This window comes from Anser cygnoides, chromosome 2, assembly GCF_040182565.1.
Source record: "Anser cygnoides isolate HZ-2024a breed goose chromosome 2, Taihu_goose_T2T_genome, whole genome shotgun sequence".
Lineage (NCBI taxonomy): Eukaryota > Metazoa > Chordata > Aves > Anseriformes > Anatidae > Anser > Anser cygnoides.
In genome coordinates, this window is record NC_089874.1 from 72762100 (window position 1) to 72787086 (window position 24987).

General features: G+C 46.5%; 2 long non-coding RNA genes across 2 annotated transcripts in view; one reads left to right on the top strand and one right to left on the bottom strand.

Moving 5' to 3' along the window:
• The first annotated feature begins 3472 nt into the window (after positions 1-3472).
• LOC106034886 (uncharacterized) overlaps positions 3473-24987 on the top strand; it is a 116771-nt gene continuing 95256 nt past the window's right edge. The window contains exon 1 of the long non-coding RNA XR_010829430.1: positions 3473-8689. This is a non-coding gene — a long non-coding RNA (uncharacterized lncRNA). The remainder of the gene's footprint in view (positions 8690-24987) is intronic.
• On the bottom strand, positions 9448-13636 carry LOC106034888 (uncharacterized). Its single transcript, XR_001206393.3, has 3 exons — positions 13494-13636; positions 11276-11344; positions 9448-9964 (listed from the first exon to the last, which is right to left on the bottom strand). It is a non-coding gene; the product is annotated as an uncharacterized lncRNA (long non-coding RNA).

Genomic DNA, 24987 nt, shown 5'->3' on the forward strand with positions numbered 1-24987 from the left:
CCAGTGTGCGACCAATGGAAAGAAACTTTTATAAGGGATTCAGACAGATGTTCAATATTAATTTGGGGAGGTTGGCTTGGGTAATGGAGTTGCAGTGGGCCAGAGCTCTGCAAGACAGAGGCAGATGTTATGTGTGAGACTGAAATGTAAGGGCTGATGTTACAATACACTGTTAGCTCTGTCAAGGGATGGGTGTTGCTTTAGAAGTAATTACAAAAGATTGCCTGGTTGTAGAAATGAACGTAAGAATAGTTTTACATCTCTCTTTGAGTTAGTGAGTTAGTAATAGCCAGAGGGTGAGGATTTCATGTGCATACCTACTACCTCCTGGCATTTTGCAAAATGACCGAAAACTTCAGCCAGTTTGCGAAATGACTGGTTTCACAATATGAGAACTTAACGTATGTGCTTTAAAAGGCTGCTGTAACTGAAATGGAGCTGTAACTCAACAGCGGGTTTGACTGTTCAGCAAGAAATGAAATTCTTCTGCAGAGACAAGAGGCTGCTCTCGCCTGTCAGGCAGTCTCCGGTCAGGCAGGGCAGAGCACATTGGCACCATTAGAAAGGAAAGACTGGCCTTTAGACTTATGATAGCCTGGAAACTCCCCTCGTGCTGGAGTTTTTTGCTGCTGTTAAGAGCCTCTTCCCCCACCCGCTCGTCCCTGCTCCTTTTGCTTCAGTTGAGCGCAGCAGAATTTCTCTGGGATTAAAACCCCCTCCTTTTGCCATGCAAGTGTTGGGAGAGGAGGGCGATTGCTGGGCAACTGATGAGCTGGGGTGAAACAGTGTTGAGAAAGAGAGCACAATGTTCCTTTCTTTTTATGGAAAGTGATATATTACTATAGGCCACAGTAATCCAAGGTCTGCTCTTAGCTACTTCACGATTAGCGAACAGGCCCCACTTGTGCTGTACCGACCATTTGTGCAGCTGTGGTAGACACGAGATGTCAATTAATCTTGATTTGTGCTGTAGGATTACTTCATATGAGAGGAAATGTATCGTTGGGTTTGGTTTCAGGGTAAGTAGATGGACATCACGCTATCTTTGCAGGCAACACATGGGCCTCTGCTGTGCAGCACAAGCTCTCGATCCTCACTGGAACTACCCCGGCTAATTCCCTCTCTTCTTGGGAGCCCCAGCTTGGTCTAAAAGATGGAGCAATCAGCACACAGTACAAAGTGTTTCGCAAACTTTGCCCAGTCTGTCCCTGTGTCACACCCATTTTAGGAAAAAAAAAAAAAGGCTTTTGCTCAGCCATATAAATGGTTGTATTTATTATTTGCATGGCAGCTCAAACTTTGTGATATACAGGGTAAACACAGAAACAGGTGAAGTCCTAGTTCTGCACCAGAGAGCACAAAGTCTGCACAGACAAAACAAATAAAAAGACAAAAAATATGTAGGAGAGCACACCCTCTGAGAACAGACAAGTGTTGTGTTTTTGTGTTCCTTCTACCACCATTCTGAATCAGAGAAAAATGAGTTTACCTTCAAAACCGCAAGGCTTAGAGCGATAAATAAACAGCAAACCACAAATGTGGCATTCTTCTTATTTGCTTCTTTTGCAAGATGATATTGGTGCAGAAGAGCGAAGCTCTTGTCTCTGAGGTGTGATGAAAAACACAAACTAATGGGACTTGGGACAAAAACATGAGACCTGCCAAACTGTTTCTCAGCTCAGTGCCCGTGTGTACTTGTTTTTTTCTTTATCCGAGATACCAACCAGCCCCTGCTGCACAAATCCACCCTCCCTAAGGACCAGACTGCTTTGCGATCAGAGCAGGGCAGCACATGCTGGCTGACCTAGCCAGTATGGGTCAAAGCAGGGGAGAGGGAATGGCATGGGCTTCGGCAAAAACTGCTCAGGGACCTGGAGAGCCGGGGCTGAAGTCCTCGCCACTGTGTGTACGCAGCGACTGCTCCCTGCCTGACCTCGCTAGGCTGCAGCTAGCTCAAGTATGCCAGCCACGCTGATTGTAATGTGGAGATCACTGTACACGAGCCAGAGGAGAAAATAGCTGGGCAGATGGTGCTATATTAAGGCGAGTGTCTCAGAATTGTCTGCTGGGACACGCTGGGGGCAAGGGCCTATGTTGGCCTCACTTGCTCTCTGCTTTCCCTGGCACCTCCTCCTTTTCTGCCGTTTTCTTTCTTCCTGATGGATCCTCCCTTGCTGAAGGCCCTGGGGCTGCTACCTCCGCCTGGAATTTGGAGGAAGATGACACCTGGTTGTACAACGCCTGCGCCCCACCTGTGTTCAAGCAAGCCAAAGGCCCCCCTCATTCACACGCCCATGGTCCAGCTCTCTGCTCCACCACGGGTCTCAGGGCAGGACAGAGGCAGCAGTTTTCTGCAGGGATGGGCTGGCATGGGCAAGGGAGGGCCTCCTAATCTTCCTCGTCAGCAATCAGCTTTCTTCTCTCCAGTCATCGTGGGGGAAGGACTTGCAGCAGCATGTTGTTCTTCTTCCTCTCCCAGCCTCAGCTCCCCTCCTTCCCCACCCTCCCCACTCAGCACCGGCCTTGCTCCTCTTCCCTGCCAGCTGAAGGTGCCTCCCTCCCAGCTCTCCCTGCTGGTTCCCAGCTCAGCTCCAGCGAGCAGGGCAGCAGGCAAGGGTGGGAGGGGAGGACAGTGACAAGACACAGCTGCTGGCCTCTCCTCAGCAGCTCTGAGAGTGGCCCCTAGTGACCAGAAGCGGGGCGGGCTGGGCATGGACCACCGCATGGCATCCTCTCAGCAGGTCAGTGTGCACTCCCTCAGGGTTGCCTTCTGCAAACAAACAAGACCCATCCAGCAACGAAAACAAATGGAAGAGAAATGCTTGGGTTGATGCAACTGAAGGGCCTGAAGATTTGTGGCTTTACGTTATTACCTTTAAGTTTTTTTGGTGTCACTAAGATAATTTCCTAGGGCAGGGAGGTCTCAAGGAAGCTCGTTGAAGTTCCTTTCCCATCTCTTTCCCATCTCTGCTGCAGTACAGGGTCCATACATTGCAGGGCTTCTCCAGCCCTTTGAAACATCCTAGTGGATATTAAAAAAGAAAGCAGCTGAAAACATGTGGAACAGTCATCCTCCTTTATCAGTGCAGGCATCTGGTGTTTGGGGGGCTTGGAAAGGAATGGAGCTGTCTGGACAGATGTGATATGAGCTCCAGCATGATGTATCTGGGCTGTGGCTGGGACCCAAAGCTGGTCACCACAGAGAACTGGAGCACAAAGAAGCCCAGGAGTTGCTATAAGTAACGGTATTTACGTGTTCAGGATCTAACACGTATGGAGAGAAAACTGGCTCCTTTCACCAGTCGGCGAGTGAAGGGATCAAAGATGGCAATGCTAGGAGTGATCATGGTGGGTGTCAGAAGGGCTGCTGGAAGATAAAGAAACAGCAGCAATGCTGGAACAGTGACACAGGCACACAGGGGCGCTGCAAAAGGCATGTGGGACAGTGGCCATCATTTGCTCTTTATAGCACACATCTTACTTCACTCTACCATTGTAAGAATAATTTTACCATCTGTGAACAGTTTTCATGACACTCCTTTTCCACACAGCCCTTCCACAATTATTTTTTCCATATTAAATTTGACAGTTTTTAAGTGTAAGATTGTCACAGAAAAAGAATTTTATTTTATTTTATTTTATTTTATTTTATTTTATTTTATTTTATTTTATTTATTTATTTATTTTTCTGGCTCTTGAACATTTAAAAATCTTGTCCACAGCATTGCTCCCAAATAATTTTTGTAGTTGTTTAAATGTGATGCTTCTGGGTTTATCTCGTGCTTCATTACCATTGTGAGCAAGTGATATTTTGCCCCAGCATGTTGTAGTAGGGAAGAGCCAAGTGAAATCCCTGGCTGCCTGATGCAAAGTATCTGTGCTCGAGAGAGGGAAATACTAATTCTGTTGTAAAAAGCAATGTGACATGCCATCTGCACAATGCTGGGCAGTTATGGTCATTCACGTTCAAAAAAGATTGATTCACACTGGAACAGGTGCAAAGAAAGGCTGCGGGAGGATTAGGGCACTGGAGAGCTGGTGTTATAAAAGTAGATGGAAAGAGCTTGGCTTATTCAGCCCAGTACCATGAAGGCTGAGAGAGGGATATGATCGCTCTCTATAAATACATCCTGGAGGTTAATGCTAAGGAAAAAGAGGAGCTATTTAAGTTAAAGGACAATGCTGTCACAAAAGCAAGCAGGCATAATAGACTTGTCCTCCATAAATCATGGGATCACAGAACGGTTTGGGCTGGAAGGGACCCACAGAGATCACTTAGTCCAACCCGCCTGCTACAGGCAGGGTCATCTTCCACCAGACCAGGTTGCTCAAAGCCCTGTCCAAACCAATTTTGAATGCTTCCAAGGTTGGTGCACCCACAACCTCTCTGGGTGATCTGCTCCAGCCCCTCACCAGGGTCTGCAGGGCCTGTGGGACAGGCGGGGCCCTGCCCGCCAGCCATGTTGTCTCCTCTTGCGCCCTCCTGTGGAGGATGGCTGGGTGCCTGCCAGGGGTGAGCTGTTCTCACACGGCTTTCACCAGCCCACGGGCTGCAGCCATCGCAGTCTCAGTTCTGCCTGGAGAGGGAAGAAATCCCACGTGTGAGTGGCCAGTTTTGTTTCGTGGCTGGAGGAGGAGGGGTTTGCCTTTGGACACGGGATTTGGGGCTGTGGAAGGAGATGCCACCTGGCCTGCTGCTGGCCGCATGGTGGGACTGGGCCGGGGAGCACCAGCGGCACTGTGGGCAACATTGTGTGGCCTTGGCTGGCCAGCCGGCATGTCCCCAGGAAACTGTGCACATTTTGTCCCTGGCACAAAGCATGGCTGGCCTCTGGATTCAGCCCCGAGAATATCCCTCTGGGCGTGTGTCACTTGAAATCACTTGCATCGTGTTGTGCGTTGAGGCTCTAACTTCTCCTCAGATCTCGCTGCCTAAAAATGTTGGCAGTGTGAGCCTAAGTTGCTCTCGGTGATGGGAGCAGAGTTGCTGGTGGCTTGCCAGTCCCGTTTTATTTCCACCCTGGGTCATACGCTCACAGTGTAAGGAGACTTCACCTCCGGACCAGCAGGATGGAGAGGCACTGCCTGTCCTGCATCAGCATGAGGCTTTGTCTCCTGCTGAAGTGCTCAGCAGAGGCAGGAGTGGCCGAGCTGCCTTTTCCCCTAAGGAAAATGCTGCCTCTTGCTTTCGGGACGCTGTGCCAGTGCAGGGCTTTGGGCCCATGGCTGCTCTGCGGTCAGGCAGTTGACCTGAGGACCAGGTTGTGCAGAGCCATGAGGATCACGTCGAGGTGGCAGGGTTGGCTTTCATGGCTCCGCACTGCAGTCACAAGTGTCCTAGCTTGTATGTTTCAGGGTCTTTTTTCCCCTCCTTTTCATTACATGAGGCTGAGGGCAAGCCATGGAATGCATATTTCACAAAGGACTTCCATTCAGCTGTTAAATCAGGAAGTTTGCCAGAAATGTAATTCTTTCATATATCTCCAGGATAAAAGCTGGGCAGGATGGAGGATGGCTCATTCAGGATGAGACATTACAACACTTTTCTTCCTGGCATAAGACGGTATGTGGCTGTACTTACTGCCTGTGGGTAGGTGCTTGGCTAACAGTGCTTCTTTAAGAGAAGATTTAATATAGTTTTTTTTTTTTTTTTTAATACCTCTTCTCTTGCTTTGCCCAATGAGTTTAGCTTTTTGGGACATCCTGTATCAGAAAGGGACACTTTTCTGTATGCGTTAGATACCTGCTGCCCTCTTATGGCTGACTGTCTCTATGAGCACTGTGACAGCATGGTTTTTGTGCATTCAGTGAAACTGGCTTAGCTCAGAGCTTTTTTCTAGCAATTTCATAGCATGGGACAAATCTCTGTAGAGAGAGTCTGGACAGATCTCTTCATCTCTCCTGGTGGTACAACATGTCTCTTCCCCTCACTCACTTCAAAACTCTTCCTTAGCACCACTTGCTTCTGCCACATCTCATCCTGCTTAAATCCTGTTAGGAAAGTACTTGCCTTTCCTAATTTCTTTAACTGTTCAGAGGATGAACAAAGAAAGAAAACAACAGTGTGTCCATTGAACTCATCAGCTTTCTGCAGACCACAAGAGACCTCCAGAACACTGTCGGGGAGACACTGGATTTACCAAATACTTGGAGAGAATGCAGACAGCTGTATTTGTGAAAGGCTTTACTGTGTTAACGGAGACATGTACTGTCAACTTCTACTAGTTTATTACCAGAGGTGTAATAATGTCTGTTCTGTTCTGAGAAAGCTATCGGTGCCCTGCCTGCCTTGTTGACTTAGGGGGGATTAAGTTTCTCACTGAGTGGAGACCATGCGGTTCACTGCTGAACTGCTTGCTGCTGCTTATCTATGGGCAAGGTACAGCCTGCTGATCCCTCAAGAGCATTTCCTCAAACAGCATGGGCTCTCTGGAAAGCCTGGTGCTCATCACGTGTTGTGAAGTTCCTGTGGTTTTCTCCACGAAAAGAAAATCTTAAAGATTGTCTGGAGGTACACTGCTGTATTGCAGCAGCAGAAGGGAAGAAGTAAGATATCTGGAAGGAATTTTGCAGATGAGTTAATGATCAGCGGAGCATGAAGAATGGTACCAACACAGCCTGCATCTCTTTGCCAAGGAATCTAGCATCCTACTGAGGACTGGAGGCCATAAGCAACAGGGGAAAATGAAAGATGAATTGCAGTTAGGCAGACAAACAAGCAGTACTGGAGGAAAGTTCCAGCAGCTGGAGCTGAACTTCATTCACAGTTTTCTCACTCTTTTGACTTAACTGCTTTTGCTAATTTTGATAACAATCTCAATGAGAACGCGGGATCACGACCGTTGTTATTTCATCAGAGTTAGCCAAACTTGGTGAGAGTTTAATGAAAACAGCAAGGCTGCACTCTTTGATGTTCCCTCTTCTATCTAGCTCTGGAAAGAACAGTTTTAGAGCTCTATTTTTAAAATTTATTTTAAATCTGGGTTTGTACATTGTGGAAGGTGGGGGTGAAAGTCTGGCTTCATTCAGATCAGTGGGAGTTTTGCCATGATTTGCATGGGCCAGAATTTCATCCTTGTTTATGTAGTTTTGCAGCCAGGCTGAAGAGCTATTAAGATGCCTGGGCCAGAAAAAAAAATCTTGAATCTCAACATTTTTTTCACTATTGCAAACAGTTGGGGTAAAAATGCTGGGAAAGTCCCAAGGAAATTGAACTGGTATAGAAGTCATGTGTTTAGCTGGCTGTGTTTTAGATGCTTTTTTGTGTTCTCCATCTTCTCTCTCACTGCCTGAACTGAGAATGATTTGCTGCAGATCAACCCGATCTGCAGAAAGCTGCAATCCTGATGCGGAGCCATCTGCATTGCCTTCAATGGCAGGGGAATGCTGGGTAGCTTTTTAAGATCAGATAATAGCTGGGTGCAAGACAACCTGAAGTCTGAACATACTTAGTAAGCAATGTTCCTGACTAATGTAGGCAGCAGTTGGTTTAATAGCAATCCACATCTGGTAGCCAAGGCGCTATGGGATGTGCTTGGATCAGGTTTGGGCATGCACCAGATGAAAAACTGCTCTGTTAGGCGAGTTGCTTTTTGTAAGCTGCCATTACAGGTCAGTGCAACACTGAGCCATGTGTGAGGTTTTCTAGGTCACACTTTTGTAACCGTGAATTGGCACCCATGGGGTTTTCAGGTGGTCTTTCTATATCTAGTAGCACTCATCAGCTTCTACATTCCCCAGTCTGTTTCTGCACAGCCAAGAGCATGTGCAGCTGTTCATTTCATTTGACAAATCCTGCACCTCATATTCCAGGATAAGTCAACATACTTAAAGTTTCTGTTTTGGGTAGAACAGTGAAACCAGTTTTGGGTAGAACAGTGAAACCAGTAAGTGGCAGTGTAGCTTTTACCCCAGTAGTTGTACTGATTTTAAAAATGGTTACAGCTATGCAGCTTCATTCCCTAAAACATCCCTAAGGATGCAATGTGCCAGACAAACTAATCTGAGCGTCCGCAGAAGTCTGTGACACTTGAAAGTGGTTGTGTGATTTTAAATTGATTCAGTTTAATTGTGTATCAACCAAGCATGTTCTGTAGGGAAAGTTACACTGGTACCACGAAGGCTGTACTGCATTATTAGAGCAGGCATCTCTTAAGGTAGAGGTTTGAGCTAAAAATAAGCCACTCAGTCCAAGTGGCCACATAAGGTTGTGCTATGCTACATAGCTTATCTGGTAGCAGTGACTTCAGAGGAACTACGCTGAAGAATGCAAGAAGAAAATTTGGTCCCAGGCTCTGATCTCAGAAGCTCACATAGGCCCCAGAAGTGTATAAAGCAAGCATTTATGCTTGTTTGGTGCAGCACTTTATCTTCTTTGCACAGAATATGCCTCAGAAGAATCAGAATCTGGTCAAGTACAGACTAATCCTGGACCTGAACATGATGGCTGAAGAGTTGCTGGACTGGATCCTACAGGCCTTGTTAAAAAAAAAAAAAGAAAAAGAAAGAAAGAAAGAAAGAAAGAAAGAAAGAAAGAAAGAAAGAAAGAAAGAAAGAAAGAAAGAAAGAAAAAGTAAAAAAGGAAAAAAAAAAGGACAAACCCAACAGTCCTGCTGACACAGGTTGGATTTTTGCTTGAGGGAGACCTACAAGGTTTGACACTTGGTGAATGAAAAGTGAAATAGTTGGGGTAAGTTTCCCATTTCTTAAAATAAACATGCCAACACTCCCATCAAAAACAATGCTCTGAACAGAACCAGTTTGTCTTTGTCTCTTAGTCAGGACCCACCAGAGAGAATTCTGTTGAATCTTGCCAAGATGCTGGTGGCTGCAATAAATTGGATATAAACAGGGCAAAGGGACAGCCCACGGGACTTCCCTTGCCCCCTACCAGTGGAAAGGGATGGGTGAGATTTCCCTGCTGTTCAGCTGCTGGTTAACAGAAGAAGCTGTTTTCTATTTGGGCTTGCACTGGTTGAGCAGCTCCGTCTGCAGCTGTATCGTGTTACACACTGTTATGCAACCCCATCCTCTCTTGCAAACAATGACAGGAGCAACCTAAATCATGAAACATAAAGACTATAATTAAAGAGGGGAAAGTGCTTATTTTGCATTCGGATACCCACAGCCAATTCAGATTAGCTGAACTAGCAAATCTCTTGGCATAGGCTTAATGAGGATAACATTTGCACTGGACTAAATGATGGTTGTTTTACCCCACTGTCGGCCAAGACAGTAGTGTAACCTGACTAATGCTGTCATGGCTTGGACAGTTCTCTCTCTTCTTGACAGACAGTGAGATTTACACCAGGAACAGGAGCCTTAAAGTCAAAGGCTCTGCCTCAGATTTCACGACCGCTAACACCCAGGGGAGCCCTGGTCCAGGATGATGCTTCAGGTCCATGTCTTATGAAGGGATGTTTGCAAGTCCACAGATCTGACAGCATCAGCTAAGACTTGGAGCAGTAACTCCATGCTGGGCATACCCCTGCACACTGGTTGGGAAGTTTGTGCATCCATACAGCTTGCTGCTGCATTTGGCTGTGAAAAGTGGAAGCCCCCAGCCAGGAATTCTGAATTTGAAGAGCGTGTGACTGTGCAAACGCCCTAAAGCTTCAGAAAGGAAAATGTTCTTGAGTCCCGTACCTCCTCCCTCCCACCTCTTATAGAAGAAAAAAGTCATAGATTTTAAGATCTGATATTTTAGATTTTTCTTGCTGGAGGTCTTCCTTGGGGAATCTAGATTAGTAGCTTACTCAGGCGTTAATGGAACAGCAGCTGTTTAATGTTAAACAAAGAGAGATTTTTGTCCAACTGATTGCTAGATATTTGAGTTAAATAAGAATTAATTAAGAATAAAGGCCCCGCTTCCCTTTTTGCATGCAGTTTTCACCCTTGTGAGCATCTCCATGGGACTCATTTGAGTTTTCTGATTTGTGCGACAGTCGTTTGGACTCCATAAATTCTGAGTAATATGAAAAAAAAAAAAAAGTAAATGTTATTATATAGCAGCCTTGGTGGCAGATGAAACTATATACCTGTGAAATCTTCAGTTGACCCCAAGGATATCCAGTGGGGGGGAAAACAGCCTAAGTGTAAAATATGGGGAAGATGATTCAGCACAATTTTGATGCTGGTAGCTCCACCCATCTGTTTTAATCATACATCTTCCCCTTTTCTTGCTGTAATCGTTTTCTACATGTAGTTAGAATTATTTTACAGATCACTGAATGCCAGAAATGATGCAAGTTACACTGTCCCAGTATCAGTGACACCCACATCTTGCTAATTTATATTGGATATGAAGATAATTACCCGTGACTTTAGGCAAGTAGGACAGCAGTTTAGTTTATGGAGAGTTCTGCAAAATACTGATGATAAAACACTGCAGCATCTGTACCCCTGGTTGCAAAGTGAATACTTTCTTGTCCCACTGCTGTCAAAAACCTTGCATTATCCCTTGCCACAGCCATCCCATCACAGCCAAAAGCTTATCTATCTGAAGGGTCAGGCAGCTCCTCAAATAGGAAGACGTTGCACGATATTGAATAACAGCTCTGTTTCTACATACACATGCATTTTTCACAGTTAATCCCTCATTCCTTTTCCTCACTCTCTGAGAGGAAAAGTTCAGGCATCTTAGCCTTGAAAACAGCTCTTTGCTGCCCAGACAATTAGCTAGATTTAAGATGCAACAGGTTATTCCGCAGAGGCATCATTAGGGCTGGGGGCTGTGTATAAGAGGGAGCAGTATCACATTTTGCTGACTGCAGTATCAGTCAGACACGAGATACTGCTTGTACCAACACAGCGAGCTAATTCTCCATCCCAGACGTACCTACAGCCCAGCTTTCCCTCCAGGCCCCACAGCCACCTCCCTCTGGGTTTTGGGCCCCCCATTTCTGTGCACATCCTGGGACAAGAACCACAGCAAACCTGGACCAGCCTAGTCCTGCTCCTGCTCAGCTTTGCCATCGGCTTTGGGTGGGAACCATGATGATTTTACATGCTAACATGCCCTTAATTGCATCTGCTTTTAGATGCCTCCTCCCCCTAGCTTGGCTGAGTTCAGAGCACTGAGTTCATCCTGTGCCTGAACGTATAGCAGGTGACTGGTTTTACGTGCTGGTAGAGATGAGGCATAATTTCAAGGCTACAGGGCACAACTGAGCCTGGGCAGGCGGTTTGACTGGGGAGGCAGGGGGGATTTGCAAAGCAGAGCTAATGGGGTTAACCCAGCACTCCCTTGCCTTTAGGGCTGTCCTGGCTTGCTCACCTGCTTTTAGTCAAGTGATGAAGAAGGAGCTGGTGCAAATCACCATTTTCATTACCGTTACATTTGGCCCTGGTGGAGGCAAGAAGCAAATTCTGAGTTGGGGGTAGCTTTTGCCCTCCCTTTAGAAAGGGAGGAAGTGGAAGACAGGATGGCTGGAAATGTTGTTCCTAGTGCAGGTTCCTCCTCTCTCTCTCTCATGGAGAGACAAGCTCGTACACTGTTTGTCTTCAGGAGCTTTTTCTCTCCTCTTGTTGCTTTTCTCAACCTGAGGGTACTATTTCCAGATAAATTTGCAAAAAAGTATGTTGTTTGCTTTTAATTCTATGACTATGGGCTTAAGTTCAAAGACAACTGCTTTTTTTTTTTCTTCCTTCCAAAAAAACACAAGAAAGGCTGCTCAGAAACATTCAGAACTAAGCTGATGATGAGAATGAGAGAGAATGTGGTTCTCTGCGATACTGCAAGGAGGGTAGGGAGCAGCAGTTGCCTATGGAGCACCAGAGAAAGTGAGGGTGTTGTGTTTGTTGTTTTTCTTCTTTGCTAGTCGCTGGTGTCTCCACTGCAACAGTACTGGGGAAGGTATTTGTATGGATCACAGTGCCTTGCTGCATGGAGGAGCAGTTGTGTATTTGATATGTCTTCAGAAGTCACGTATTTACAAAGTCAGATGCTGACATCAAACACTTGGTAACTTAAGAAGATGGAATTGTATGTTATGCTGGTGTATCCTTCTCTTTTCCTCCATGTCTTCCCTTCCTCTAGATTACAAGTCTGTTTTCTACTTTAACTCTCTACTGCCAAAAGTCATTTAAAGTAGGTTGTTCTCTTTTTCAGCTTTCTTTGACTCCAGTCAAAGAGTTAATCTATTCTACATATGTTAAATACAAAGGTTCTCTTCTGGCTCAAGTGCTGCTTTGCAGAAGTCTGTCCTCCCCTTCCTTCTCCCTCCTCCTCTTTTTTTTTTTGAATCAAATTTATGGTTGCCTCTCCACAGAGCATGACAGTTTCTTTTACTATTATTTTAAGTAAAAAATATAACTGCCGTGGTGTCCCACTTCCTGGATGACATTGGCAACCTTATGTGTGGCTACTGACATTTCAAGAGAACCATCTTGTACGGGCAGGCTGTGTTTGGCTAAATTTAGCAAGCCACGGATCAAGTGGCAAGTATGTTCCACCCTGGAACCTATTTTAGGTAGGGACTCAGCATAGGCACCAAGAGGTTAAAAAGTTGTGTGGGGGAGGAGGAAAAAAAAAAAAGACAAGAAGCAAAATATTTTGCAAGAATTGTTGCTATGTTCTAAGCTTCAGCTTGCGAACGCTGAGGCTCTGAATCACGTTCACTGGGGAAACAGCTGCAGCTGTTTAAGATGCTACTGCTCCTCAGCTGTCTGTTACCTTCTTTTTGCAGGCTGGGGCCTTAGCACGAACCTTCCTCAGCAGCTTAGGCTCAATGGACTGGATTCTAACCTGAAGTAAATAAGAAACAGGCACGGGCCCCTTTCCCCAGCGTTACGTGGGAGGGCAGCATCCCCTCCCAGGAGGGCTGGGGTGGGCATGGATGTTGCAGGCAGCCACAGCAAGTTTCTGTAATGGGTCTGGAAAACTGCATTTATGTGCACTCAGAGCCTGAGAGTCCTGACTGTGCTCTGGTGTCCCAGATACTGAAATATGCTTCTACAGTTCAGCTGTGACTGGGTTAGTTAAAATTGTTTTGGAAAACTGACTTGGCTAAATCACAGAGAAACCATGGTGTGGACACGCTGGTCTGTAATTAATTGATGAGCGCTAACCAGATAAAAACCGGTTGTCAGCTCGTGTTAAGTGCATTCATATGGGCTTGTGCGTGTTTAGCCAAGCAGTTCAAACCCTGTTTTTATTCGAGTGCTTCTAGACCAAGTTTACTCCCTCCTGTGAAAGTGTACATTTTCTAAAAGAAGGTGTGAGGCTCTCCCAACGCAGAGGTGCACAGCCATGTGCCCATCCTCTCCCTGCTGCCAGGGCTGCCCAGAGATGGGAGATGCAGAGCAGACTGCTTCCCTGGGAGCTTTGCCAGCGACTGACTCAAGGCAAAGTATCTTGGGGACTGGCTGTAATGGATAAGAGCCGCACCCGGGCTGGTTAAATAGCACACCTGGTGCCGTCTGCTCCAGCAGCAATTGGGAAAGATGCTTGGTGTTTCCTGGCATAGCCCCCTGACAGTGTGCCCGCGGCTCACCTGGGCTCAGCCGCAAGCAGTCCTACGAGCTTGCACAGCTTCGAGGTCTCATGTTGCTTCAGCCAGCGCGGGTGGGGAGCTGGCACGGTCCCTCTCCTTCCCTGCTGGAGAAGGGAGATGGGTGAAACTCGGCTGGGGGCAGCTGAGTCACTTGCTCCTGGGACAGCTTGCTGCTTCTCACTTGCGGATCCAGACAGATGTGAGCAATGGGAAGGGACAGCTGCCTTCTGGAGGGGATGCTGGGCTGGGAATGCAGAAGTGTGAGAAATTCCCTGCTGTGTTACTGGCCTCAGTTTCCCTTGGAAACAAAGTAGGGCTAATAATTATTCTATCACAAAGTTCCAGGTCTGGAATATTGAATGTTACTTAAGGGAGTGTTTGTGGGACTATCATTTGTTTTGTGGTTTTATTACCAGCAATAGCACTTACTGAAATGGAAACAATCTGGGAATCTAGCAGACTTCTCATCTCATAGTTTGCTTTCTTTCACGGAGCTCCAGTCTATTGATAAACTAGTTCAGGGTCTTCTATGCCAGCTGTTAGTGCAGTGTGAAAATAAGCACTGTGAAGATTTTAAAGTGTTTTGGTATCACAGTCACAGGAAAAAGAAGAGGGTGTTCCGCACTTTTTTGTTATGATGCACTAAACAGGCTCTTATTACTAAACATTAACACACAGATTTTGACCAGCATCAAAAAAGGCATCCTGGCAATGGGGAAACAACTGGTGCAGTAAGTGATTCTGGTGCCCAGTGTTTAGGAGAGATGCTTTTCTAAGCATTCAGTACTCTTATTTGTCACAAAAAGCGTGACAGCGCTCAGCCGTAAAAAAAACCTTTTAATTCTCTACAAAAACAGAAGGCTGTGTTTAGCCATACTCATAATCGTAAAGTTGGGGGGAGGAGGGGAAACAGCCCTGGAAGGAAGTGTGCCTCTTCCTCCTGCTCGTGTCTCCCATCCTCCCCATGAGGGGGGGGGGGGGGCGGGGGGGGAGGGGGAAGGAAGCCTAGGTATTCCTCCCAAACCTCTCAGAAAAAGAGCAGAAAACTGATTTGATAATGATGATTTTAACGCTGCTTGTAAAAGCTAAGCAAAAGATGGCAGAATTCAACTCCTGAAAATGTCACCTTGGCCTTACCTAGGAAGACCCAGGTAGGAGTACAATCTTCAGATCAGACTCATTCTCCCCCATTTTCATTTCTATAAATGTGAGCTGGAGAAGTAGGGGCTGTTTCAGTCTCTGCCTGCAGGACTCAGCAGTGTTAAAGAGAGAGCAATACTTCAAGGCTGCTTGGAAAGAGAAGGAATTTAATTCCCACCTTAATCAGTGAAATGGGCTCTTTCTTATTGATTTTGGTGAGTGCTGCAGCAGATGCTAATAAACTGGAGTGGAATTGCAAATAGACTAAACCTTGCTGAGACAGGTGATAGAGAGGGGATCTGCTGCCCATTTATGATGTGAATAAGGAAAAGGTCTCCAATGGAAATCAAGAGGTGCAAATACTTGAGCCCCAGGTCCAACAACATGCTCCTGACAGGCAGCATGGGCTTCTGCTGGCTATTGACTTTTCAAATATGCAAGGGCTGAGAAGAGTCAGTGAAATTATAGTGCACTTTTAATGATGGAGGAAGGCTGTCCTAATGTTTAATTGCTGCTGAACACACCAACTCTCCTTTTGCCTCTCTTCCTTGTCCCTGACTCTGAAACAAACCAGAGGGAACCAAAAATTAACCCTGTGCCTCTCACACCCCCAACAGTAATTTTTTTTCCCTCTAGCAGGATCAGCTTGCTCAACCTGCTTGCTTTGGGATGGCAGGGGTGGTTGTGCTTGCCTGAGGGAGAAGCACAGCTGTGGATGGGGCTTGTGAGAAGGTAAGAGGCACCATTCTAAGTGTGATTCTCAGGAAAAAGTCTGCTGAACCTTGTGTTGGCAGCTGAAGCCGTTAATGAACAGGCTATGCATCTGCTGTGGGGTATAGGCAGCTGCATTAATGTGTGGTGTTGACAAGTTTGCTGGCACACCGTCTTGTTAATGGAGGTGGCTGGGGTGCAGGTACCTGCCATGGTCAGATCTCCCCTCTGCAGGGGAGGTCACCAAAGCTGGCAGCACCCTTGAGTCCTGCAGCAGGAGTAGTCGGAGCTGCTGTCAAGGTCTGAAGAGGCTTTCAAATGGAGTATGAGCTTCAAAAAGGGACATGAGAATGTGAGCAAATACATCGCTTTGCATTGTTTGATCTTTGTGCTCACGTGGGGGGGGGGCGGGCCTGGGGGAAGGAATTTATGCATTCTTTGTGAGGGATGGAGGGAACACCTTATTCAGCTACCAAAACGGCTTGTAACGGAAACTTGCCGCTCCCTACATTTTTGGCTGGCTGCTGAGGTCAGATGGGATAACAGCAGTGCTGTGTTGGAGTTAGCATTTGTCCTAGTTACTGAGGAGAGAGCTCTGTCTTCTTGACATAGGTTGAAATCGTCTCCCGCTATGGACACATGATATTTAAGTCATTAGTGTGTGAGGAAATATTTATCACAGAAATATTAAAGTGCTAGGAAGGTGGCTTTGGTACAACTCAAGAGGATTTTTTAACTGGAAGCTTTCTGTTTTCATGCCACTTGCATTGTGTTGATGTGTGACCCTAGTTACACCAACAAGCAAAGGCCCAGCAGGACAGTTCATAAAGCTCATAGCTTGGTCATTGCTTTGTGTTTCTTCTTTTCCTTTGGAGGGACTTTCAGAGCCAGCCACTCCTACCCTGAAGGTGATGGAAGAGGCAGTGCCCGGGGCACATTTTTTGTTTCATGATGGCCTTTCCTGTAACAGAGTCCAGGTGTGAGCCCTTGTTATGGGAGAGGAGGAGCTGCCAGGTCCTTAAGAAAACTGCTAATTGGGCTGGTTGCCAGACAATCAGTGCTTGTGGGTAGCTCCTCTACTAAATTCAAGGAACTCTTAGAAAATGGCTTGCTCATGAGCCATTGCTCATAGCCCGGGACCCCTTTCCTGGTAGCCTTGTTGGGAAGCAGGGTAGGTGCATGCTTGCAGCACAGGTAACGTTTCTGAGAGGTGTCGAGCAAATTGCATGTACACAAGTTAGTTCTTCCACCTGGGCATGCTGTGTTATGTTCAGGGAGGATCAGATGTGTAGTACTTGCATATGGTGAGAAGAACTTGTGGCCTGTCTGGCTAGAAATTTGGACGCCACTGTCCTGGAGCACATAGTTTGCAAAGCCTCATTTACTGGTAGTTTCTGCAACTGTGGTAGAGAAGGGCCAAGTTTCAGGGAGAAAAAATGGCCATGAGAACTTTTAAATCACTAAAAAAAGACACAGGCACTGCAATCTTTGCTATGACTCATCTGGGCTGTTATTTGAAAGAGACAGTCTGATGAGCAGTTGTAGACCTCCTTGCTCAAGGGGAGCAGTACTCATTTGTGAACTCACTGAAGTCCTGAAAGCAGAATTGGTGTAGGTGAGTGGTTCCCATGCTGAGCCTCTGACCACTGATTTCCCTCTAACCACTGCCAGATGCAGCTTAGGGAGAGCTAGCAGGTCATGGCTGGCTAGTTTCTTCCCACCTGTTGCTTCTACTGCTACTGAGCAAGTCTAAGAAGTTAAAATCCAGCAGATGTTTCCTCGTGGTTATCTTTCTCCTGCAAACAACTAATGAAATAGTTGCAAGAGTATCAGTGATTCCTGGATGATAGGTTTTTGAGCTGCAGTGAGTGTTGCAAAGGGGCTGGGGAGGGTCTACAAGGAAAGCTGTTGCCTTCATTACTGATGTGAGTGGAGATAACTTCAGGATGTTTCAGCCAAGTTTTTTTCCACTTTGTACTTTATTCCAAATTCACTGAGAGTCAAAGCACTGCTGTGAACTGCAGTAGCTTGTTCAGTCACCTCCACAAGCCATGTTCCTGTGGGCCCTTGCTGGGACATGAAAGTGCCAACAGGAGTTTTGTTAAGTCTTGCAGCGCTGCTACCTCCTCCCTGGAGATTATGGATCCGTCGAGTCCCAGCAGGAGCGAGTATGTCCCCCCAGCTCAGCAAGTCTTGGTGCAAACTGCTGAGAGAAGGTAGGTTTGTGCCATTTCCCTGCCTGGGAGCCTGAGTGGCTGGCACAGGGCAGGTGAGCTGCTGTGGAGGACTGTGGCTGTTGCCATCCATGACTGCTGTTTGCTCAGGGAGCAGGAGTCGGGGCGCTGAGCTGTGATAACGCCTCCCTCGTGATAAAGCACTCTTGTTGTTTGCCTGCTTGGTCAGAGCCAGGTAGGTGTTCTGCCTCACAGTGCATTGAGGGTGTAGGCTGTTCAAAATAAATTAATTAAAAGGGACTTTGAATGGGCTGGGGCCAGGTGCCAAAGGGTTAAAACAGAACGGTTCCGGTAGTTGCTGGAGGCAGAAAGTTGTATAACATCACCTTATACAGAGTAAACATCTCTATCTTAGCCAGTCCTTTACAATGCTGATGTGAGAGAGAAACACTCATGCAATCATAAAGCCATCGTCTGTTTTAAGGAGTCTATTCTTAATTCAGCCGAGCTTTTTGTGATGGTCTTTCGGCATCCTCAAGGCAGGAGAAAAAAAAAAAAAGACTGGGGAGGAGGTGGGAGGGAAAAGAGACGACTTGTGGCAAGCCTCAGTAGTTTAACAGTGCCACCTCCTGGATGGCCGTGAGAGGCGGGGATGTCCCTTGCCCGGCGACAGGCTTTGCACTGACGTGTCCCACCCCGAGGAGCTACCAGCAGAAGACACCGGGTCCCACACAGCGACTTGGGGCTCCTGCAGCATCTTGCTAAGTGCTGAGCAGCGTGGGGCTGCAGGGGGAAAATCAGCTGCAGCTTATACCTAGGTGGCACAGCAGCCAGAGACAGTCTTTGGAGTACGAAGGAGGCTGGCCAAGGCAGGATACTTCCACTTCATGCAAAAATATCCACAAGACTTTGGTATTTTTTCATCTGCGGAGGATCTGCCCTGATCTCACTCACCTCCCTCCAAGGGATGGAGGGCTCGGATTGTAAAACATTTTATTTCAAGGGGAGGGCGACAGGGGAGGTCCTCTTTGGGAAGGTCAGAACAGTTTTTCTGATACCAATATTTAAGCATTATTTATGATTAATTATCAAAAAGTGATAATTAAATGTACTAGGTAGGAAGCTATTTTAAAATGAAAATCCTGTTCCTATAACGCTGGTCCAGGAAGTTTTGACATCAAAGTATTTCAGGTTTTTTGTTAATTCCTCATGAAGGAGGTGACCCTCTAGATTTTTTCAGCATAGCATTGTTTTCTAGTACGCTCTTCCCAACAAGCTGTAGGGACAGGTTCGGCTCACAACTGAGGAAAAGGTGTAAGGGTTTACTGGTGTGAAGGGCTTACCTGCGACCTTGTCCTTTAGGCTCCTAACTTCCCTATTAACACCAATTAATCCAGGGCCTGTGCTCAGTGCTGCTGTGAATTCATCCTGAGCCAGGATGGTGTTAGGGCAGTGTGGCCCCTCCTTGATGGGGCATCAGCTCACCTGTGTCTCCCACTGAGGAGATGGGGTTTGGGGCAGTGAGGAAGAGGCCATCCCTGGTAAGCCAGCAGGATGTGGCTCCAGCTCCGGAGGAGACCTCTGTCTGGGAGCTTTGCTCTGCCATGGATGCTGTGTTTGTGAGCAGCCAAGGCAGATGTTCAGGCCCAGGGTGGATTTTCTGGGGTACACCAGCTGCTTCAGCATGCTCTCAAGAGCACCTAGAGATGGTTAGGACCTTATGGGTCCTAACCTATCTTCCCTCTTGAAAGAGACAGTTTATCTTTGCAGAGGCTCTCACTTATGCAATATAGCAGAGCATGTGTCTGATTTTTCCCTCTGTTGTACCACTTTGGCAGTGTTCCCTCCCTTCCTCCTCACTTTTGTCCATCCTACAGTGTTTTCTGTGGGTGCAGTCACTATGTAGGAAGCACGAATGAGCAACCTGGAGTGGCAGAAACTTCTTGAAATTACTTTGTCAGAAAAGCCTGGTAGTATGATAGAGTCTCCTGAATGGCACTTCAGCCTGCAGCAGGGTGATACGGAAACCTCAGCAGTGCTTTAATCGTAAGGAATGCTGCATCTGGGATTTTGACCCTTCAGCTGCGTGGAAGGATTTGTGGTAGGAAGCAGGCCAGGGAACTAACTGAGCCTAAAATAAGCAAATAAAACCACAGCACAACTCCTGTGTGTTGACAGGACCAGGAGCTCCTTCAGCGAGTTCTGCTGCTGAAGGACTCATAGCAGCAGAATACAATTGAAGTGTTGGACTTCATTCAAATTAGATTGAGTCTTCCTACCAGCCCTTTCTGCTGTGTGACCACCAGTCTGTTTCTAGGAGGCCTCTCCACTTATTTCATCTTTTAGACTGCAAACTGCTGTCCAGACAAACTGCTTTGCTTGGTCTGGCTGCTTCGTTTTAGATTGAGCAGAAGATGTTTCACACCTTAATATTCTTCTGTTGTTAGCTCTGTCTCATCAGTGTTTGGGGTTTCATTTTAAGTAGGAGGTTAAAAAAAAAAAACAAAAACAAAACAAACAGAACCAGGCAGAAACAACACAGAAAATCTGCAGATAATATGCTTCATAATCCTGATGGAAATCTCAGTTGTGTGAAGGTCTGCCTGAAGAGATCGTGATTGCAGCCAAGCCAATGCAGAAAAATTTCCCTGAACTGCCTCACAGATGGACTGGAGGACTGGAGATGATGTGTTGTGCCTTTGTGTGTGTGCGTGCCACAGAGTATTCAGGTGTGATTTAAAATCTGAGGTACTTCAGAGTCTACTTGAATTAGAGCTTCTTATCTTGGTTGTTCTGGGGATTTGCATCCATTTTGCTCTTTCTGTCTGACCAGCAAATGCCAGTGTCAGCGGTTTGCTATTCAGACAAGATTATGAGAGACTTGTGTGAGCAAGCAGCAGTGGTGTGGAGTAGAAAAACTCTGCAGTGTTGTTTCCTTGCCACGTTCTGCAACTGCAGAAGCAAAACTCATCTTAGCAGTGGCTTCAGGCCTGCTTGTTTGTTTGTACTCATCATCCAGAAGGTAACAATGTGTTTATAAACGTGTCTTCTGTTGTGTGTTCACCTTTAGAGGTGTTGATGAAAGAATTAGGGATGGAAAATATTGTGTATTCCTGATCTGGATCTACAGTTCCCTAACATCCAGGGAGAACAAACCAAGCTATGAATAATAAATACAGGCTCTGGGGCAAAACTATTTTCCATTCATAAAATTCAGTAAAGGCTGAGTAGTAATTTCTAAACATGTTGAAAAGCAACAAGAACTCCATCTTGGGACCAGAAAGCTTCTGATGGCTTCTTCAGCTTTTGCTATGCCACCGTTAATAGGTAAATTGGTCTCCAGCTGACTGATGCAGCTTGGTTTAGTTCCCAGCCTGAGTAGTTTGAACTTGAAAAAATAAGGGAAAAACAAAACCCTTTTTTCCTTCTTTGATTTTTCTCTTGGCTTTCAGAATGGGAAAGCCAAATGGGTTAGCGGGAGCGTAACTTGAATAAATAAAGTAGGGAGAACAGATGAAAGTTGTAGCATTGTGTTTTGGGCTGAATTAAAAGCTATTGAGCAGACTCTGACATTTCTGAGATGATGGGGTAGTGATTGGCATCTTGTGATCTGATGTTGGTCCTGCAGTTACCCAAGGGGTTCTCTGGGGCAACAGGCAGAGCGCTCCTTGGAGAGAGGTAAAGCACCATCATTTGATTTGGGTACTTTAGGATTTGGGTATTTCAGTAAAGGGTATCTTGAGCATTCAGTAGGAAAACCTGATTATGACTTGCTCTCCTCCTGCCCTGGAACAGCCTGTTGCTTTTCTAACTGTTTGTCAAGTGGCTAAAGGAGGTGAAGTTTTGCAAGCGACAAGAAAGCACCCTGGATCAAAGTATCGCATTTTTCAAGGTAAGGCTGCATCAAACTGTGGAGAAACAAATCAGCATGGTGAAGAACAATCTGTGCATTTTATCACTCTGACCTCAGCTGTAAAACCTGCCATAAGAAAGCTAATAAAATGGGAGCCACACAAGCAAACAGAGGGCACGGGATTATCAGCAAACATTTATTTTGGCTCTGGTGGAGCCACTCTCCTGATCAAAGCGGCTGGAGTTTGAACCTCCTAAGTTGTTCCCTGCATGGTTTGGGTGTGCCTTGCTCCTGCACTGATGGCATCAGTATGCTCTGTGCAGCTGAGTGGAAGAGGGAAGATATGGTAGGGAGAAGGAAACTGCATGTGAGGCTGTTGTACTGCAGTGTGAGACAACAGTAGCTCATTTTAGCTTTGCCAGCTGCTGCCTGGGTTAGGAAAACAACCTAAGGCTTATTGTATAACTAGATAGTACAGGCATTATCATAGGGCCAACGGGGAATGCTTTACCATCTTGCAGGCTCATTCCTGACAGACTGAGAAGCTCTGCAACCCTTATCATCAAAATACCCCGCTGGCAGAAATCCCCCAGAGCCTCAGGCAGGGTTCTTTGAGAGCCTCTTCTTCTGTCCGATCTCTCTGTTCAGGCTTTGCGCCAACTGGAGATGCCTGAATCCCTCTTAGCAATTTGTCTCCTGGCTGATGCTAACTGCTCCTCTGTGATCCTTTCAGGCTCCTTGGTCAGTGTCCTGTGTCCATGGAGGCGGAGGGTTCTCAGTGGGTGAACGTGGTGCTCAGTCTCACTTATTGGGGAAATATTTAATGAGCTTCTGGGAGCAGCTGACATGGATGAAAAACACCGTAATGGTATGGAAACAGAGGGAGGAGAAAGTTTTAAGGCCTCACGAGCAGGATCTTTCTATGCAAATATTTTGTTTCACTGTATAGGTTTAAGAGCAGAACAAAGGCAGCTTTATTTCTGACTTTTATTGCTGTTTGTTTTCTCACTATTTTTATTCCTTCTGTATCTTTTTCCTTGCATGCTGTTGGGGAAATTGTTGTAGACACTGATGCGCTTGAAATCAGGTCTAGTTTAAGGCCAGCTCCTCATATGTTTAAATCAGAGAGCACTGAGAGACAAATGGGGGAGCTGGGCTGAGAATATCTGCTAATGTGATGGCTTTTCTCAATGGGCCAGGGCAGCCCTGGAGAACCATGTAGTCCCTGTCCCAGAGAAGAGAGCAGGGGAGTGCTAAGGGAAGAGTTAACCCTGTAAGTGTTAGTCTGTAGAGGATTGCCTCATAATACATATTTATACAATTCTTATTTTTAAAAGGCTCTGTGTTACCTAGCCAGAGCTAGGTCAGGGTAATAATATTCCAGGGGGCCTTCTTGGAGGTGTGGGTATTGGGGGGGAATACTACAGTAATCTAGAAGGCTGGCAGAGCATAGAGGGAAACCTCTTTGTCCCAGGGGACTGCATGTGACTTTGTCCTCTTATCTTCCACAGCCAGCTCTCGTCATGTGAGGAAGATGCTGCATCCATCACATGAGGTTTTCCTGTTCAAGGCTGGTTGAACACTGACATGTGCCCCAAGTCTGTCTGAGGGCTTTTCTGGAGGGGAATCCCATCCTACTGCTGTGCAGGAAGGGGGGTTTCTGCAGTGTACAGCCATGTAATGAGACTGGGTGGGCGAGAGCTAGAGTTATGGGTAGACCTTTTCGCTCACCTACGGGTATGCTGTCTTAGAGTGTTGGGTGCTCTATTCATGTCTGACAACCTTGAACTTTGCTTGCTACGATGCTCTGGCAAGTACAAGCATGGCTGAAGTCTCTGACAAGGCTGTGCATGACTTGTGGAAACACTGGTAGCTGTTTCATCTAGGCTTTAGCTGATTACTGAATATACTTGTGGCATGCTGATCACTGTGTTTGCCCAAGCCCTGTGGGAGCTCCTGGGGCTCAGGATCCTGTCCTATCCCTCTCACTGAAGCATTTGTCAGTCCTGGGAAGAAGGCTAATTCAGAAGAATCCACTAAAAAGACAGGTCCATATTCCAGGCAGATCCTTTGTCATAGTTCATTGCATGAGAATAAAGATAGCTTTGTGCTTTACCTTCCTTGTGTCCTCAAGGAGAGCCGGCTAGAAGTACTCAGGTGCTTGTTTCTGCAAAACTCATCTGCCTCCTCGCTTGGGCTGCAAACCCCTGGAGGATATTCATCTCACCCTTGCACAGCTGAGCTATATTCAGAGTCTGGATGTTGCTGCAGTGCCCTTATTAAGCTTTTTGAGGCTATTTCAGAAAAGGTAACTGCAGTGACTGTCAAGTGTGTTTGAATGCAGGTGTGACTACAGCACAGGCCTGCCGGGACAGCAAGGAGTTCATTAGCTGTTCTGGGATCAAGGAAGATGAGCACTGTTTTTTTTGTTGCTTGACCGTGCACAATGGTTGCTGATGAGAAACAGGAATTCAAGGAAGAAGCTGAGGCTGGAGGGGCAAACGTTGTTCAGCTGATGCCAGAAGCAAGGCTCTGTAATAGGTTTGAGTAATTCAGGCAGCAAAGGGTCAGTGATGGAAGATCTCAAGGGCAGAAGTCTGCTTCCAACTTGAAATTACCAGTTTCTGGGCAGCTGAGACCTCCTGCTTCTGCTGCAGTTGCTCCAGGGGAGCACCATTTGGAGGCAAAAGCTGGCTTGTTTGCTGTGTTTGGCTAGGCTAGGCTTGCTCCGGAGTGTACAGAACATGGCAAATTTGACTAAGAGGAACTTGGCTATTATGGGATCGATTCTTTTTTTTTTTTTAAGTATAAATGTTTAAACTAGTGCAGGTTTGTTTTCCATCTGGTGAGTCTTTCATCAGATAAAAGACCAAGAGGCTCGGTGGCTAGCACTTGGGTTTTACTCACGCTTTTGTTCTGGAGTTGCAGTAGAAAGGAGCTGAGCAAGCAGACTCTTGTGCGAGTACTACTGCTAAATGCAGCTTTGTTCATTTCATCTTAAGGTCTGTCTCTTCTGATATGGGAATGGGGAGAGGTGAACCTAAACTACTGAGGTGAAGAGAAACTGAGCTTGTATCTGTATTGTGGTACAGTTTTATTAGTGATGAAAACCTAAAACATAACAACGGTGGTGACTTGGACAAACTGCTTCTAAAGCAGCATCACTGTATTAGAGTTGAATTCTGATCTGGGAAGTGGTGGCCAAAGCTGTGATGAGAACTTCCAGCATTTTTTTCCCCTCGCCAGAACAGGCTGAAACCGCAGTGTGTTGTGCTCTCTTATCCCATATTGTGGTGCTTGCTGGTTCATGTTCAGCAGAGGTAAGCCTGGCTAACACAAGTTAGGCCTCAAGGACTTGCTCACCTTTAGGATGGCAGGTGAGAGTTTCACTGTGCAGGAGGGAAGAAAGGGACTATCCCTTGCCCGGCAGCTGTTGGCTGCTCTGCAGTGTTGGTCATCTGTGCGGCAGGGATGCTCTTGCTGTTCAGGAATTTGTTTGTGCCGCAAGTGTGTGGGTGTATAGGACAGAGACCATGTGTGTCAGAGCTCCTGTGTGGCCAGCTGTGAGCCACAGCCCCTGCTGCCCTTGGCGAACCATGCCAAGGTGAGGCATGCA